Below are 2,747 nucleotides of genomic sequence, written 5' to 3' on the forward strand. Positions count from 1 at the left end.
TGCACCAGCATCTTCTGGGGGGCCGGTGAAACACACTCTGAGAACACACTCTGAGATACAGACCCGGTTGATGCCAACACTCCTGGTCTGCGGACCACCTTCAGTGGCAAAGGTGCTCTGTCTAGATCGTAATGACACCCTGGAGAATAAGGTTTATAACAGGACTCTGGGCTGGTATCAGCAGGGAAGGGTTCATGGTAGTTGTTGAAGCTTTGAGAATGGGCAGGACTTGAGTAAATGAGGGAAAGAGGGTGTTGTGGGAGAGAACACTGGAAGCAGAGAAAGGAGGGTGGGGGGGGAGGTTAACAAGGGTAGAGAAGACACTGGCCATTGTCACACCCTGGCAATCAGTGACAGATGCGGGCATGGGCTCCCCGCCGCAGGCGCCTCACTCCATTCGCCCGCTTCCTCTCCACCCCATTCAAAAGGCCGCTCCAGTTCCAATAAGTCTACCAGCAGCCGGTCTTCATAATGCAAATGATGATTGTTTCTCGAGCCCCACTGGCAGCTCCCAATCCTGCCGCTCAGCCAACTTGGATGGTGTCTCACCTGGCTTGTTGTAATGGCTTGTTGCCTGGCAGCCTCAAAGGACTCCCACTTGTCTTCTTGGTCTCAAGCCAGAAGAGCCTCTGTCCTCCAAGAGTTGAGTGTCTTGAAGGCACACAGGGTGGTTGTGAACTTCTCAGCGGACAGCCAGGACAAACCAGCATGTTTTGTAGGGTCCTTGGTCATGAGCCCCTCTCCTGATTGAGTAAGGAGAAAGGGAAATAAGGCCCCTTCCTTCACTCCCCTTCCTTGGAAATCTTTAGTTGATAGGCTCGTTCTCACCAGATGTTTGCTCCTCCTTGCACAGAGTGGCATTTGTGGGTGCAAGCACACCAAGGCATACGTGTAAGATGCCTGTCATTTGGAAACTGAACTAATATTTATGAGATGCTGGCTCAGTTTCCCAGGGCCACCATAACAAAGCACCACAAACTGGGGAGCGATAACAACAGAAATGCATTCGCTCCCAGTTCTGGAGACTCGAAGTCTGACCTCGAGGTGACAATGGAGCCATGCTCCCTCTGGAGACTCTACAAGAGGGTCTTTCCTTGCCCTTCTCCAGCTTCTGGTGGCCCCAGGTGGCCCTTGGCTTATGGCTGCTTCCATATCCACATGGCCTTCTCCCCTGTGTCTGAGTCCAAATTCCCTTCTTAGAAGGACATCAGTCATACTTGATTAAGGGCCCATCCCACCCCAATATGACCTCACCTTTATTAGTTAACATCACAAAAGCCCCCTTCCCCAACAGCGGCCCATTCGGAGGTACTGATGTTTAAGACTTCCAACATATCTTTTTGGGGGACACAATTCAACCCGTAACAGGTACCTGTTATAAAGCCCTATTAAAACATAAAGTCCTTGCTGAATCAACCTTGTCTTTTAGAGGACTTTCTTCCTCCAAACTAAAACAGTGAGCTATTTAAAATAACAACTACACCTTTTGGCTCCCTGAGCAGCGCCACAGCAGTCGGCAAGAACAAGCACCTTACGAAAGGCAGCAAAAAGGGAGCCAAGAAGAAAGTGGTCGATCCATTTTCTAAGAAAGATTGGTATGATGTGAAAGCACCAGCTATGTTCAATATAAGAAATATTGGAAAAACATTAGTCACAAGAACTCAAGGAACCAAAATCGCATCTGATGGCCTCAAGGGTTGGGTTTTTGAAGTGAGCCTTGCTGATTTGCAGAATGATGAAGTTGCATTTAGAAAATTCAAGCTAATTACTGAGGATGTTCAGGGCAAAAACTGCCTGACTAATTTCCATGGCATGGATCTTACCCATGACAAAATGTGCTCCATGGTCAAAAAATGGCAGACCATGACCGAAGCTCATGTTGATGTCAAGACTACCGATGGTTATTTGCTTCGTCTATTTTGTGTTGGTTTTACTAAAAAACGCAATAATCAGATTCGGAAGACCTCTTATGCTCAGCACCAACAGGTCCATCAAATTCAGAAAAAGATGATGGAAATCATGACCTGAGAGGTGCAAATAAATGACTTGAAAGAAGTGGTCAATAAATTGATTCCAGACAGCATCGGAAAAGATATAGAAAAGGCTTATCAGTCTATTTATCCACTTCATGATGTCTTCGTTAGAAAAGTAAAAATGCTGAAGAAGCCCAAGTTTGAATTGGGAAAGCTCATGGAGCTTCATGGTGAAGGTAGTAGTTCTGGAAAAGCTACTGGGGATGAGACCGGTGCTAAAGTTGAATGAGCTGGATATGAGCCACCAGTCCAAGAATCTGTTCAAAAGTCAGACATTTAATGGTGACAAATAAAAAAATCATATTTGTGATGTTTAAAAAAAAAAATAACAACTACAAATCAGGCCCCTTTTCAAGATCAACTGAGAAATAAGGGATCAAACACTTGTCCGCCCCATACCTAATAACCAGCAATGAATCTGAAGATCTACAGTTAATGAGCAGATTTGATTACTTAATCCACTCAACATACCTGAGGCCCCTCTGTGTCCCAGGCTCCGTGCGAGGTGCTGATGATGGCGCATGAGCAAAGCAGACAAAAATCCCTACCCTGGAGTAGCCCAGCTTCCGGTAGGAGAAGACAGGGAGACAACAGGAATAAACACATGGTATGGGTAGACAGAGAAAAAGTGAGGTGAGGAGCACGATGGGGATTTGCGTGTCTCAACTGGGCGGTCAGAAGAGGGCCCCACCAGTTGGGTGACAGAGGATCAAA

General features: G+C 46.6%; 1 pseudogene; it reads left to right on the top strand.

The window, feature by feature from the left end:
* The first annotated feature begins 1,539 nt into the window (after window positions 1-1,539).
* On the top strand, window positions 1,540-2,269 carry LOC113938371 (annotated as a pseudogene).
* The last annotated feature ends 478 nt before the right edge of the window (window positions 2,270-2,747 follow it).

Source organism: Zalophus californianus, chromosome 8 (assembly GCF_009762305.2).
Source record: "Zalophus californianus isolate mZalCal1 chromosome 8, mZalCal1.pri.v2, whole genome shotgun sequence".
In the NCBI taxonomy this organism is placed as follows: domain Eukaryota; kingdom Metazoa; phylum Chordata; class Mammalia; order Carnivora; family Otariidae; genus Zalophus; species Zalophus californianus.